At 37.0% G+C, this 15,706-nt stretch overlaps 1 long non-coding RNA gene and 1 other non-coding gene across 6 annotated transcripts in view; both read left to right on the top strand.

Annotated features, from left to right (window-relative positions):
- The window catches only part of LOC118541227 (uncharacterized), a 191,898-nt gene extending 186,668 nt beyond the window's left edge, over positions 1 to 5,230 (top strand). For all 5 annotated transcript variants that reach the window (XR_013447809.1, XR_013447811.1, XR_013447808.1 and 2 more), the window contains one exon: positions 4,501 to 5,230. This is a non-coding gene — a long non-coding RNA (uncharacterized LOC118541227). The remainder of the gene's footprint in view (positions 1 to 4,500) is intronic.
- Positions 5,231 to 13,420: 8,190 nt separating this feature from the next.
- On the top strand, positions 13,421 to 13,493 carry TRNAK-UUU (transfer RNA lysine (anticodon UUU)). The gene has a single exon. It is a non-coding gene; the product is annotated as a tRNA-Lys (tRNA).
- The last annotated feature ends 2,213 nt before the right edge of the window (positions 13,494 to 15,706 follow it).

The raw sequence follows: 15,706 nt of genomic DNA, 5'->3' as shown, positions 1-15,706 counted from the left end.
TTTAATAGGCTTCCAGAGCTACAACGTCTGTGGCACATGTGGAATATTTGGACAATTCTTAGCATGTATCCCCAACCACATGAGGCATTGAAAACATTTGGGACTACTTGGTGAAAAGAGATTTGGTCTGCTATGGGCACACCTGTTATCTGAGGGATTTCCTTCAGACCCAGATCTGACCATTCTCAAGTATTCGGAATTCTATTGGCTTAAAAGGTGTTTATTTTTCACACTGTCCCATCAGTTACTCCCTGAGGAGTTCTCTGTCAGCAATTGATATAAGATTAAGTATTTCATATAAATCAGAAAGAAGACATTGCTATTTACTTATTCTTCCTCCCACCCTCTTCTTTTGTTCCTTCTTTCCTTTGTCCTTCCCACTTTCTCTCTGTTATTTAGTTCTTTTCATCCTTTTCTTCTCCCTCCCCCTCTGCACCTTCTCCCTCTGGTATACCAGATGTAACACTTCGTGTTTGCCAATGACATAGCAAACCTCTTCACGTGCCTTCAACAAGCTCAGAGATACTTGAGGGGATACTTGTACATAAAATAAAATTTGCCGTGAAAGTGTTTTGTGTTTTCAGAAATTTTATGAAATAATACTTTGCAAAGATTAAATTAATAATTCTCACAGGGATTTAGTGAGAAAGATAGTGAAAAGCTTAAATATTTGGAAAGAATACTTCAACAGAAGCCAAGCAACTTACCTTACTCAATGACAACCCTATTACCATGGAGCAAAATCTCTGGGTGTAATGATCAATTTGCAAACCATATCCTAGCAAATTGAAATCTCTTTTCTCCAATATCCTGCCACAGACTGAATGTTTCCATTCCCCTAAAATTGATTATGTTGAGACCTAATCCCCAGTGTGATGGTATTAGGAGGTGATCAGGTCATGAGGGTGCAGTCTTTATGAATGTATTAGTTCCTTTATTTAAGAGATTCCAGAGAGATTTCTCGCCTCCTCCCCCATGTGAAGGTACAGTGAAAGGCAGCCATCTATGAGGAAGTGGACCCTCAATAGACACCGAATCTATCAGTGCCTTCATCTTGGACTTCCCAGTCTCCAGAACTGTCAGAAATAAATTTCTGTTGTTTATAAGCCACCTGTCTATAGTGTTTTGTTATAGCAGCTCAAACAGATGAAGATATATCCCCTGAAAGTGTTTTCCAGCATACCCTGACCCAGAAAAAAAACTTCTTCTTTCCATTCACTATTAGGTATGTATAGGAGCATCTCTTAGCCCCAATTCCCAACACCTGCAAATTGTTTTTTCACTCTTACTATGTTTTCAAATGTCATCCTTCATAGAACATCCAGTTTTTCTAGGGTGGTTAGAAAAGGAGACTTGAACTTTGCCTTCTTTTTCTCTGCTCTCCATCATTAATCTCTTTTACCTTATTTTGATTTCTAAAGATTCTGTGTGTGAATATATCAGTTTGAGAGTTGGGATGAAAAAGGTGAAACAGGATTTTAATTTGTGTATGGGAATTTTCCCCTAGAGATTAAAAAAATAGTCAAGACCATCCTACTGTTCAAAGTTCAGATAGTACATACACTCATGAATTAAAGATAACATAGTACTGGTAGACAGGATTCAGATAGAAGAATGTTCTGATTTATTAAACTTGTCCTTCTAAGTAAGATAAAGTAGTTGAGCTAATAGACAATATGAGTCTCTTCTTCCTGAGTCTCAGAAGGAAATAATTCTGCTATAAGAGCCTTGGGAGAGAGAGAACCATAAAAACAGGTTCTGCTCTGATGGGCAGACACGGGGAGAGGGACTATATAATTTTGTACATCGACTGAGGCTAATTCAAATAGTGTTAATTGTTCCTCTGCTTCCAGTCAAGGTGATGCCCTGAGACTCAGCACAGCTCCACTGATCTCCCCTGCCCGGAACTGAAAGTGTTAGAAGCTGAACTGTGTTTCAGCAGAAACAATGATCTTTGCTTTAGCTATGTACTGCATCCATCCCAGAATACCTTGGAGCTGGGGGCAGGAAAGTAGAGAAGAGGACAGGTGCTGGTATCACTTCTATTACTTTTGGTCAATGCTTCCTATAAGTTAACTTTTGCTACAAAACAGTGCTTTACTTAATTGTGCAGATGGACCAGGGAGAGTTGACTTAGGATATAGAACAATGTTAATAGATTAAATTTCTATATGATACCTTTTTTGACCTTCTAAACCTTCCTTCACTCTCATTCACCTAAGCACCCATGAAATCCCGGAAGAGGTTTCAGGTTCTGAAATTCAAAGAGAGAGTGTTTGCACCTATAAGTTGCCTCACAAGCCAGGCTATTGTTTGGTGAATCAGTTAAAGTTTATATCCCTTTAAGCATGAGAGAAGTAGTGTTTGGCAAGCTAGATCACTGAGTTTTAGATAGCGGAAATTTTGGTAGGTAGAAGAAGAAGGAGAAAAGGGAGAACTCCCTTGCCCAGTCTTGTATGCTTGTGGCAAGGAGATGAGACAAAGTAACATGTGAAGTGGTCAAACGCAGGGGCCTCTATTTCTATTCTTCAGCCTAGAGTGGTAGTATGTCAGATAAATAAGGATATCACCAAATACAGAGGGGGTAGGTCTTCTCTATGCCCTTGTTTGCAACTCTAGGAGGAAGCTAGATTTGACCCAGGTCACATCACTGAAAACATGCTTGGGGGAGATCCAAAAGCACTGGTCTAGCAGCATGACTCTTGTCTAGCTTGTCTAGCTGCCATGGGATGGATTGTCTGTGCCAGGAAGGAGTAGGATCAAAGTTAGACCTTAGAACTATCTTTAGGACCAGGAGGAGATAAGATGAGACCCTCTGGACCTGAACTCTGAACAGAAACAGGGTCCAAGCAAGGGAGAATGGACCAAAAGTTTACTAGGGACCAGCTTTTATATTGGAGACTAGAGGAGCCTGACAGTAGGTTGATAAGGAAGCTACATTCCAGAATTGTAGATTGTCTCGCTCTGCCTTTAGTCCAGAGCGTGTGAACAATACAACTGTCTTGTCATTTGGAGAGAAGCAGCTAGAGGAAAGTTATTAGCAAGACTGACCTTTTTTTTTTTTTTAAAGATTTATTTATTTATTTATTCGTTTATTTATTTATTTAGACAGAGAGAGCACAAGCAGGTGGAGAGGGAGAAGCAGGCTCCCCGAGGAGCAGGGAGCCTGATGCGGGGCTCGATCCCAGAACCCTGGGATCATGACCTGAGCTGAGGGCAGATGCTTAACTGACTGAGCCACCCAGGTGCCCCAAGACTGACCATTTTTATATAAGAGACTGAATATATCCTGAAGGGCTCTTTTTTGATATCAGACTAAACTTTAGGTTAGATTGGGTATTTACTTGCATAAACAATGTGGGACACAGTAGAAAGAATAGATTAGTTATAGACAGAATAGTAAATTATGCATATAAAAAGGTTTGTTAACATGTAAGCTTTTAGTTCTTTGGGTTATATAGTATGAATAAAAATTGACAACTGTTCTTTAGATGTAGATTATTGAAGTTAGCCCACAGATGTCATTCTGCAAGATTGTCTACTTTCCCTTTCAATTTTTTAAAAAATTAAATTCTGATTAACGTTGAGACAGTTCAGTTGCTTGAACTGTCTTCTCCTTTGATCCTGTCTTGTTCCTCCGTCTTTTCCTCACACCTCAACCCCTCTCCCTCAACTCCACCCTGCAACTTCTCCTTCTAATGTTTTCCCCACTAAATTATGAGAAACCAGACTTTCAAGATCACAAAACTTGGCTTGACAAAATTTCATTTAGAGAATGTCATCTACTGTGAACCTACTATGCTCATATCTTTTATAATTGTTGAAACTTCCATGCAGGTGTTCACATCTGCATTTCTGAATCTGGAATTCATCTTTAAAGAATATTGTTTAAGACAAGTGATGAGAAATGCTATTGCCTACTCCTGTCTGAAGTTGTAAAGACTCTCCGATTTAACAATTTGTAGCAATAAGAAAGGTGTGTCATACAGATAATCTGCATCTGGATTTCGCTTCTCTTTATTTGGTGCCTAACTCTGTGTGGTTCTCTGCTTTTCTTGTCTCCCTGGGTCATAATTTTTGTTCTGAGGTATGCACGTGCTTCATGGAATCTGTGGATCCACTGAGCTTATATGCATATGCTGTATGAATAGGCATTTTTGTCTGAAGATCCATATTTTCATGAGATTTTCAAAGAGAAATGAGACTGAATAAATTTGAGAATTCCTGTTCTATCTTTATATGTCAGCCTTATTCTATCTCATCAACTCCTTTCTCTTCACTTGCATCTTTCTCTTTCCATAATATGGGTAGAAAATATATGAACATAGAAAAACTTTGCTTTCCTTTTTTTTTTAACTTTGCTTTCTGATTGTAACATAAAGAAAAGAGAATGAAAAATTGTATGTATCTTTAAAAAATAAAGTTTTGCTATGTGTTCCTTGCCTTATTATTTAACTCTAGGTCATTAACTATTGTTAATTTTTTTTTTTTTAATTGCAGGATTTGAACTCATGCGGGGCTTGAACTCATGACCCTGAGATCAGGACCTGAGCTGAGATCAAGAGTTGGATGCTTAACCAACTGAGCCACCCAGGCACCCCTAGATCATTAACTATTTTAGAACAAAGAAAATCAAAATAAACCAACAAAAATAGTAATAAACATCCTCTAGATTCCTTCTGATTTTGAAAAGAAATATAAAAAATGATTACTTAGTATTTTGAGGAATTGTTTTCTAAATGAAAACAATATTTTTGTGAATATTAAAATAAGTTATTTTTAAAACATTTAAATTATACTTAGCATAGAATATGTATACTTCTGAAATCCTACCACCCAGAATGAATCACAAGTGAATCTTTTAGAAAAAAAAATTTCTAAGGTATCTTCTGTATTAATACACAATTTAAAATAAATGGGGTCATAATATAATTTGTATTTTGTAATCTTGTTTTTCCCACTGAATAATATATTGTGGTCATTTTTCCATGAAAGACGTCTAAACTATCCTTTTTAATACATATGTAGACTGAATTTATATTCATATATCACAGTTTTATCCATATTCTATTAAAATGTACTTTAGTTTTTCCTAATTGTTCACTATTGTAGATAATATTTTCATGTGTGGCTTTTTATATATATCCTTATATTTTTATTTTAATTTTTAAAATTACAATGTATTTCAGATATATAAAAATACATAAAGGAAAATGTAGCAGACACACATATATCCACCACCAAGCTGAAGACTTAAGACAGTACCATGGAATTAGTTCCCCTATTTGTACCAACATCTTTATATAGTTCCATAATTGACTGCTTTAGGTAAATTCCTAGAGACTAAATTTCTGGATCAAAAGTGAAATCATTGCTTTGGATACATTTTATTTATTTGTACTATTTATTCAGTAGGTATCCAGTAAGTGTTGCATGCTGGGGACTATGCTCAGGTCAGGGATAGAGAGATAAAGACAGTTTCCATCTTCAAGGAGAAAATAATAATATTGAGTCAAATAAGAACGACAAGTAAAATACAGCATGAAAAATGATGAAACAGAAATAAGGATAGGATACAACAGAAGTATATAGAAGTTGAATCTAATGGATGGTCATAATAGGTCTGGTAGAGGAAGTGATTTGATTATGAATTAGTTAAGAAATGAAGGTGAACATGGAAAACCTTTTAAGTGGGAGAGCATCATTTGCAAAGGCCAGGAATGAAAGAGTGGGCCCCACTGGGAAATTGTCCCTAGCCTGGTATGGCTAGAATACGGAGTTCTAAGAGAAAACAGTGAGGGAAGAAGGCATAAAAGAAGGCAGAATTCGAGTGTTAGAAACAGAGAGAAGGGTTGTTAGTACTACTGGTAGCATGAGTTGAAAATTGTTTTTTAATAAAGTAGTAATTAACTTGTTTGAAGAGAGAAAGGGAAAAGTTACGAGGGAAAGACTGAGGATACTAAAAACCATTAAATTATGTGATGGATTTTAGTATGTTTGCCATTCTGTTTCTGTCTCATCACTTCTTAAATTTTAAATATTTCCTTTTGAAAGTCAGCATAATAAGTATTCATTCCTCTGGCTCACATTTAGGATGCAGCTTGCAAAGAGCAGTCTATGGTTCTCCCTTTCATATCCTATCCCTTCTGGCTCTGTCCGTGAGGAGGTAAGATGAGGTGCTGTGTTTCTTTCTGACTGGATGTTCTCTGTGTTCATATTGTTTGTACAGAGACCAGATTGTGCTGATGTGAGGATTGGGACTAGTGAAATTATTAGGTCTCTTTTCACTAAAAATAGAGCATCAGTGGTCATTCCAAAGGAATAAATTGGCATGCAATAGCAACTTATTCATGTTAGAGGCAATTCACTTTCCAGTTTTGTCTAAAGGAATCATGCTTCCTATGGCAAGTTCTGTATAAAATGCATTGCATTTCAGGTTAATGCTATTGACCACCAGGGAAGACAGAAAAATTGAGAGTGTGCGCCAAATAATCCTCCATAATAGTAGACTCGTGCTCTCTTCATTTGACCTTTGATTGCCTAGAAGTTATGGGCTGTGGTACATTGGAACAGTGTACAATGCCCTGGGTCTTCCGAGTCTTGGCATCTGCTTGGGGCTTAATGACTCACATCACTCTTGGCAACGGTGCTTTGGACTTACTCAGCAGTGCTGGTAATGTGGATAATGGAAACAGGTTTCTATCTCTGTGGTAGTAAATGGTCTTAAATGAACTTTGTTCAAAGAACTTTTCCTTAAAACCATTCACACTGTTTTTCACCTTGTATGGAACTCGTTCTTTACTGCAAAAATGGTCATTGCTAGTTAGAGAGATAAAATTATGTAACTCTCATACATGACTGGCATAGCCTATAACATGAAAATTGAAGAAAAGAGATTTTTTAAAAAAACATTTTCTATCCTTGCTGTGTAGTTTTATTGTTTCCTCTATTTTTATGCTTGATACTCACTTTTTGAGACTTATATTACCCAAGTAATTGGCTTTAGCAATTATTAAACTGCCTAATAGACTAAATGGTTTAGTGTCATTTTTACGTTTTGACTTTTAGGAATTTAGAATTCTAATGAGGGATTTCAGTTCTAATTTACTCTGAAAATAAATAAAACTACCCAGCTTTTAAATTTTAAAGAGTACTTAAGAAATGAAATATTGCAATAAGCATGAAACTTTACTTTTGTGTTTTAAAAATTAATTCCTTTGTTAAATACATGTGTGTGTGCATACATATGTGTGTATTTGTATTTAAACAGGCTAGGATGGTAACATGCCTGAAATGTTACAGAAAGAATCAGGAGTTAGGAGGAAACATTTGAATCTATGGGAGATTTCACTTTGTGGAAAACCTTAGATGAAACTAAGCAGAGCATGAACTCACTGAAAATGATAAAGTTAGAACTGAAGTTGCTCTAAAAGGATCATTTTAAAGATCTATGAGCATTGCTGGAATATTGTTCAGGCATGTTTTAAGAGCTGATTCTGATTACTTCTTTATGAGGAAAATACTTAGATTTCTGTACACTCAGACCTTCTCTTTTAAGATCTATTAAAAGTTAACATCAATTGGCAAATTTATTCTAATTATTGAGTGTCTCTCATATGCAAAGTGCCATGATAGATATTCTGAGTAATACTTATTCTTTCATTTCACAAATACATATCGAATATTTTCTGTTGTGAGTCACTGGAAACTTTGTTTCTAAATCTCTTCCATTTATTAGGAAGGAAGGCCCATCTGCCTGTGGTAAACTAGGATGACTGATGGGGAGTGAAATGAAACTAAAGCCAGGGGGAGCCTGCGTGGCTCAGTCGGTTGGGTGTCTGACTCCAGGTTTGAACTTACTGTGATCTCACAGATGGTGATCTCCTGGGTCTTGCAGTCGAGACCTCCTCGGACTCCAGGCTTGGCGGGAGCTCTCCTTGGGGGTCCTCTCCCTCTGCCACCCCACCCCCGCTAGCATGTGTTCAAGCTCTCTTTCTCTCTCTCTCTCTCAAATAAATAAATGAATCTTTAATAATAATAATAAATAAATAAAAACCCTGAAGCCAGGGAGACTGCTTTGGAGGTTATTCAACGGCCAAAGAATAGACTACAAAGGATCTAGACCAAGGTAGTAGTAATGGGAATAAAAATAAAGAATAGACTGAGGAACATGTTTTTAAAGTTGACGGAGTGTTTGTATGTGGGATAAGCAAAAGAAAGAGAGAGGTGAAAGAAGATTCAAGAGTTAGTTTGTGTCATTAAGTGAACAGTGAAACTACTAGAAATAATAAAGCCAGGGGGGCAGGTGGTCAGTAGAGAAAGAGCAAGTCTTTGATTCTGAAAAAAATACACGGATAATGGTAGAGACTTCCAGCTGATGGTATTGATTGCCATTTGGGGCTATGCAGAGGAACGGGTAGAATGATGCAATCATCTAGTGGGATGGAGGAAGATATAGGACAGGAAAATTGAAGCTTCCCTCCCATGTTCATGTTGCTGAGATTGATATAAATAAGTGAATTTGAGTTAAATATTCCATATTCAAGAACTACTATATCATAACTCTCATTACATTGTGGTAAATATCTGGGAACTTAGTGAGGTGTTCAAGGTTTAGTACTTTATACACACATAAATATACATATACAAATAATCACATGGATTGGGCATGAGTGATGAACCTTTCATCTTAGTTTTCTTTTTTTTCCCCCAAATTTTATTTATTTGACAGAGAGAGAGAGAGACAGCTAGAGAGGAAACACAAGCAGGGGGAGTGGGAGAGGGAGAAACAGGCTCCCGGCCTAGCAGGGAGCCCGATGTGGGGCTCGATCCTAGGACCCCGGGACCGTGACCTGAGCCGAAGGCAGACACTTAATGACTGAGCCACCCAGGCGCCCCCATCTTAGTTTTCTATGATTTATTTTGGTACCTACTTACGTCTTGGGGCAAGTGTGATACATTTGCAGGTGCAAGGTGAAGGTTAATCCTACATAGGAGGCAAAGTTTGTGCCCATCACAGAATTTAAATTGAGCATATTCCCTTTCTGAGCTCCTTGAGCTTACCTAGTAAAAGTGGATCTGTAAGAAAAAATGCAATTCTATAATGCTTCTTTTACTTTTTTTTTTTTGGTAGTGGAACAAATGGAATTGTTTAAGTAGAGAGATTGGGAAGACTTGGAGGGAAAGGGATAGGGAAATGAAATTATATTAATTTCTTCAGAGGGGGGAGGGGAGCTTACCCAAGACCTCACTACTCAGTGCCATCTCAACTGTGTTCCCTTTGGTCATAGTCTCATCCAGACTCACCACATAGAGCCCCGTCCTCATTCTGGTAGTGATCTTACTGGGTTCATTATATCCCATTGGTCCCCAGCCAATGCAAAGACCAAACTGCCCTAATCTCCTCTTTACCAAGATCTAATGATAATGATAAACTGCAGGCAGACAGTTGGAATGGGAAATGGAAAAGGGAGCAAAATGAAGAAGAGGGATATTCCATTGGGAGGGAGGGTGAGATTTGGAAATGAAAATCTAGCAAGGAAGAGCACTATCAGGAAGTCCTTGCAACAAGCACCCAAAAAATCTATCACTGTGTAAAAGGCTCTTTAAATGCCAACCTGGCACTTAGGGAAATTACCCTTACCTTAATATAAGTGATTAGTGTATGGATTAGTGTATTACCAGAAGAGGAATTCAGGAACAGCAACCAAGCTAGAAAGACAGACATAAGAAATGTAAGCATACAAACTAAAATGATGCTTAGGAACAAGAAAGAAACAGTTATCAGATCTGAGATCCTGCATTGTTATTTTAGAACAAGGATCATGATGCTGACTCCCAGAGAATGATGCTAGAGCTAGTTAATGACTATATCTCAGCAGAGATTTTGGTTTCTGATATGAGAATGAGAGGGGATGTGGAAGCTGAGAACCAGTCTGGATCTACAAAACTCCCACTGTATTAGCCTTTTTGCAAATTTTGAAGAAACCGACAATTACAAACTCATCATCTCTGTCTTCTCTCTCTGTATGTATATGCGGAGAATTCTACAGAAAATATTGGAAGTTTTAGAATGAGTTAATAAAGCTTGAATGGAGGGAAATTCTAATCAAGGTTTAGGAGGTTTCAGATCAATTTCCTCTGCAGCCATATATATATGGGAATACTGTAACCCCAAAACTTCATTTCAGCTTTCGTTCTTTGTGAGGACAAAATAATAAGGCATTTCAATCATGGAGACTTGTAGCTGATCTTTTATTTTCTTTATCTCTCTCTTCCCCTCATTAAGTCAAGCATGATACAGAATGATGGCCTGAGACTAGAAATCTTGTTGCCAGCAAACATCACAACCACATATTCTTTTTGATTTTAGAGATTACTTGGAGCCTGGCTACCAAGGGTTATTCCTGGTCAAGCACAGGTAAGTGTTGTATGGCTTGAAAAGAAGGAAACCTGTGGAAACCAAAGTTGATTAGAATTATGCAGATTCTTTGCATTACCTTGACATTAGGATGAGAACAGTTGGATGGAACTGGTCTGAGGCATTTGGTAAAGAATGTGGGTCCTGTGAATAGAAAAAGAAACAGGAAAAGTGGCCTTTCTCATTTGTCTCTAAGCCAGGAAAAAACCATCTTTCTACTGATGAAACTTACTGGTGTTGTACCTACTAAGTCAAATGTAAGGACTTTGAAAGCAAAGGCAGAGTATCAGTAACTAAACAGAATAATTTTTAAGTAGACTCCATGCCTAATACGGAGCCCAACACGAGACTTGAACTTACATCCCTGAGATAAAGATCTGAGCTGAGATCAAGTGTCAAACACCTAACCAACTGAGCCACCCAGGTGCCCAAACAGAATAATTATTAAAATTTATTTTTAACTTTGCATGCAGAAACATTTATTCTTTTGCTTTACAATTCTTTGAGTTCTGACCAAATCATAGTCAAGATACTTAACATTTCCCTCCAAAAACTCCCTCATGCTGTCCCTTTGTAATCAAACCCTCTACTTACCCCTAACCCAGGCAACCACTGATCTATTTTTTAGCTTTCTATGTAAATAGGCACATACAGTGTGTAACCTTTTTGAATCTGCCTTCTTTCACTTAGCATAATGCATTTGAAATTCATCCATATTGTTGAGTGTATCAATAGCTTTTTCCTTTCTATTCTTGAGCAGTGTTCCACTGTATGAATGTACCATAGTTTATTTATTCACTAGTTGGAGGACATTTGGTTAGTGTGGTAGGCAGGATTTGGGCTCCCCTGAGCTTTGCCCCCTGGTGTTAAGTGGTGAATATATTACATGGCAAAAGGGACTATTTGTAGATGGAATTATTGCTATAGATTGCAGATGGAGTTAAGATTGATAATTAGCTGACTTTAAAACAAGAAGACTCTCCTTGTGAATCTAATGTAATCACAGGTCCTTAAAAGTAAATGAGGAAGGCAAAAGAGTCAAACAGATATGAGGTGAGAAGAATTTGGCTTGCTGTTGTTGGCTTTGAAGATAGAGGAAGGGAGATGTGAGCTAACCCTAAAAGGTGATAATAGCCCTCAGCTAATAATCAGCAAAAAAACCCCAGGAATCTCAGTCCTACAACTGCAATGAATTGAATTCTTCCGACAACTTAAATAAACAAATAAACGTATTTTCCCCTAGAATCCTCAGAAAGGAACTTAGCTTTATCAACACCTTGATTTTAGCCTTGTGAGATTCTAAGATTCTAAGCAGAAACTAAGCGGAATCTGCTGGACATCTGACCTATAGAAACTGTGAGATGATAAATTTGTGTTGCTTAGTTAGCTATTTTTGTGGTAGTTTGTTATGACAATAACAGAAAAGTAATATAGGTAATTTCTAGTTTGGGACAATTATGAAAAAAGCTGTTATAAAACTTAAATGTGGATGTTTTGTTTAAACCCGAGTGTTCATTTATCTTGGGAAAATACCTAGGAGTGTCACAATCAATTCTCATTATTTGTGGTAGTAATGTTCTATAAAGTCACCTTGAACATTGAATTAGCGAGTAATGAGACATTGCTCCTAGGGGAAATGCAGAGTTACGTTCCTGTGAGCCTCTGGCCACAATGACAGTTTTGTCAACTGATCAATACATAACCTTGTTATATGTGTGTTTTCTGTTTAAAAACACCTTATTTAATATATATTGTTGATTCATTAACCTTGAACTCACAGCCAACAGCATTGTAACTCATGGCTGAATGAAACTGATCTAACATACGTATTTTCTCCATAAGGCATATCATTGCTTCCTTGTGTTTGAAAATACTAAACAGCACTTAAGCATTACACACTTGGATGCCATTTTAAACAGCAGAATCACCAACAAAAAGCACAAAAATGCAAAAAAAAAAACCCACAAAAAAACCACCTCACCGAAAAAAAAAATGCACAACTAAATAAACCAAGAAAAAGGACACTTACTTACAACATGAGAGTTAAAACAAGAATCAAGAGCACTGCCTTGTTCATTCTCAGCTAGGCACATGAATGTTGGCTTAGTCTAGCTTTTCATTGTTCTGCACATGCCATTGAATGGCTGCAAAAGTCCCACAAGTATTGATTTGTGGGGGGCGCCTGGGTGGTTCAGTCGGTTACACATCTGCCTTTGGCTCGGGTCATGATCCCAGGGTCCTAGGATTGAGCCCCGCATTGGGCTACCTGCTCAGCTGGGAGCCTGCTTTTCCCTCTCCCACTCCCCCTGCTTCTGTTCTGTCTTTCTCTCTGTCAAATAAAAAAGAAAAAAAAATACATATGAAGTATTGATTTGGGGTTATAAATAAATTTCAGGTAGTGGGCAAACTCAAATACAGATGCGAATAATTAGGATTGATTACATTAGCAGAGCATATGGTGAGTTTATGTTTACCTTTTAAGAAAATGCCAAACCATTTTCTAAAGGCACTGTGCCATTTTGTATTCTCACCAGCAGTGTATGAGAATTGCAGTTGCCCACTCCTTCACAGTGATTAATATTATCAGCTTTTCTGACTTTAGCTATTTTAATAGGTATGTAGTGGTATGTATATGTAGTGGTAACTCACTGAGGTTGTAATTTACATTTCCCTAATAACTAATGATTCTGAGCCTCTTTTCATCTACTTATTTGGCATCCCTATATATTTTTTAAAGATTTTATTTTATCTACTTGACAGAGAGAGACACAGCAAGAGAGGGAACACAAGCAGGGGGAGTGGGAGAGGAAGAAACAGGCTTCCTGCCGAGCAGGGAGCCCAATGTGGGGCTTGATCCCAGGACCCTGGGATCATGATTTGAGCTGAAGGCAGATGCTTAACGACTGAGCCACCCAGGCGCCCTGACATCCCTATATTTTCTTTGGTGAAGACATTTCTGTTCAAATATTTTGCTCATTTATTAAAAATTGGGTTGTTTGAACCTGGTTGGCTCAGCTGGTAGAGCGTGTGACTTTTGATCTTGGGGTTATAGGTTCAAACCCTACATTGGGTGTACAGATTACTTAAAAAATAAAAAAAAATCTTTTAAAAAATTGGGTTATTTAATTTCCTATTATTGAGTTTTGAGAGTTCTCCCTATATTCTGGATATAAACCCTTTGTGAGATATGTGATTTGCAAATGTTTCCTCCTAGTGTATGGCTTGTCTCTTCACTCTCTTAAGAGTATCTTTGGCAGAGCAAATGTTTTAGATTTCAACGAAGTCTAATTTATTAATTATTTTATTTAGGGGTCATGCTTTTGGTGTTGGATCTAAAATCTTTTTGCCTAACATAAAATGATGCATATTTTCTCTTATGTTTTCTTCTAGAAATTTTATAGTTTTACGTTTTACATGTAGGTTTATTATCCATTTTGAATTAATTTTTGTGAAGGGTAAAAAATATAAGTTGAAGTGTAGATAAATAGATAAATGTCCAATTGTTTCAGAGCCATGTGTTGAAAGACTATCATTTCTCTATAGAATTGCCCTTACATATTTGTAAAATATAAATTAGCCATATATGTGTCGATCTACTTCTGGACTTTATTCCATTGATCTGTGTGTCACTATTTTCTCTAATACTACACTGTTTAATTAGTGTAGCTTTATATTAAGCTTTGAAATTAAATATTGAGATATTTATTGTTTTTCTTCAAAATTGTTTTGGCAATTCTAATTATTTTGTATTTACATATAAATTTTAGAATTAGGGGCACCTGGGTGGCTCAGTCGTTTAAGCATTTGACTCTTGGTTTCAGCTCATGTCATGATCTCGGGGTCGTGAGACTGAGCCCCATGTCAGGCTCCATGCTCAGCACAGAGTCTGCTTGAGACTCTCTCCCTCTCCCTCTGCCCCTTCCACCATTCATTCTCTCTAAATAAATAAACAAATAAATATCTAAAAAAAAATTTAGAATTAGTTTGTTGACAAAAAAAAAATCATGCTGGGTTTTTTTTTTTACTGGGATTGCATTGAATTTATTATCTATTTGGAGTATTTTGATGTCTTTATAATATAAAGTCTTTTAACCCATGAACACATTTATATTTAAAAAAAAGTTTTTGTGTATAGTTGACACCCAATATTACATTAATTTCAGGTATACTTACCATGTACATCAGCATGGAAGGAACTGGAGGGTATTATGCTGAGCAAAATAAGTCAATCAGAGGAAGACAATTATTATATAGTATCACCCATATGTGGAATATAAGAAACAGCACAGAGGATCATAGGGGAAGAGAGGGAAAACTGAATGGGAAGTCATCAGAGAGGGAGAAAAACATGAGAGACCCTTAACTATAGGAAACCAACTGAGGGTTCCTGGAGGGGAAGTGGGTGAGGGGATGGGGTAACTGGGTGAAGGGCTTTAAGGAGAGCACATGATGTGATGAGCACTGGTATTATATGCAACTGATAGATTATTGAACACTACATCTGAAACAAATGGATGTACTATATGTTGGCTAATTGAATTTAAGTTAAAAAAAATTTCAGGTGTACAATATAGTGATTCAACTTCTCTATATATTATGCTGTGGTCACCACAAGTGTAGGTACCATCTGTCACCATACAATACTATTACAGTATCATTGACTATATTCCCTATGGTGTGCTTTTTATTCCCAGGACTTATTTATTCTGTAACTGGAAGCCTGTATCTCCCACTCCCCTTTACCCATTTTACCCTTACCCCCTTCCTTCTGGCAACCATCAGATTATTCTCTATACTTATAGGTCTGATTCTGCCTTTTGTTTGTTTGTTTATTCATTTGTCTTGTTTTTTAGATCCCACACAAGAGTGAAATTGTATGGTATTTGTCTTACTCAGTCTGACTTATTTCATTTAACATAATACCCTCTAGGTTAATCCATGTTGTCGAAAATGGTATGTATGATCTCATCCCTTCTTATAGCTGTATAATATTCCTGGGTGTGTGTGTGTGTGTGTGTGTGTGTGTGTGTGTGTGTACACATCACATTTTCCTTATCCATTTGCCCATTGATGGACACATATCTTGGCTATTGTAGATAATGCTGCAATAAACATAGGGGTGCATATATCTTTTTGAACTAGTGTTTTCATTTTGGGGGGTAAATACTCAGTAGTGAAATTATTGGATCATATGGTATTTCTGTTTTTAATTTTTTGAGGAACCTCCATATTGTTTTCCACAGTGGCTGTACCGATTTACATTCCCACCAAAAGTACATGAGGGTT

This window comes from Halichoerus grypus, chromosome 5 (assembly GCF_964656455.1).
Source record: "Halichoerus grypus chromosome 5, mHalGry1.hap1.1, whole genome shotgun sequence".
Classification (NCBI taxonomy): Eukaryota; Metazoa; Chordata; class Mammalia; order Carnivora; family Phocidae; genus Halichoerus; species Halichoerus grypus.
The sequence above is the reverse complement of the archived record's forward strand: the minus strand, read 5'-3'. Positions and strand labels throughout refer to the sequence as shown.